This window comes from Elephantulus edwardii, unplaced genomic scaffold (assembly GCF_000299155.1).
Source record: "Elephantulus edwardii isolate Elephantulus edwardi_28Jun2011 unplaced genomic scaffold, EleEdw1.0 scaffold00030, whole genome shotgun sequence".
In the NCBI taxonomy this organism is placed as follows: Eukaryota; Metazoa; Chordata; class Mammalia; order Macroscelidea; family Macroscelididae; genus Elephantulus; species Elephantulus edwardii.
The window spans coordinates 19,064,660-19,065,052 of NW_006399780.1; positions in this window are offsets into that span (position 1 = coordinate 19,064,660).

Genomic DNA, 393 nt, shown 5'->3' on the forward strand with positions numbered 1-393 from the left:
TCAATCTTCCACACAAAGGGCCTCCCGCCCCCTTCCCTCTCTGAGCCTTCCGCACCAAACCGCCTCCTCCTGCTGGGGACCCTAGCCCCATCACTGCGGGGCAATGGAAAGAGGCAAAGAATAGGACTGACAGAAAGACCCTATGAATTCAAGCCAAGACAGACTGACAGAGTGAGGCCAATAAGGCAAATTTAGTGTAAAGCCCTGGAGAGATGACAAGAGCAGCCGGAGGCACGGAGTGAAGGGGCAGACACACACCGAGTGGGAACCGAGGGCTCATAGGTGACAAGTCCAGAGACAAGAGACAGCAAAGAGAGAGTCAAGGAGACAGACACATCCAGAGATGAGAGATCGGAGACATGTAGACATGACTCAGAAACAGGATATGGACCC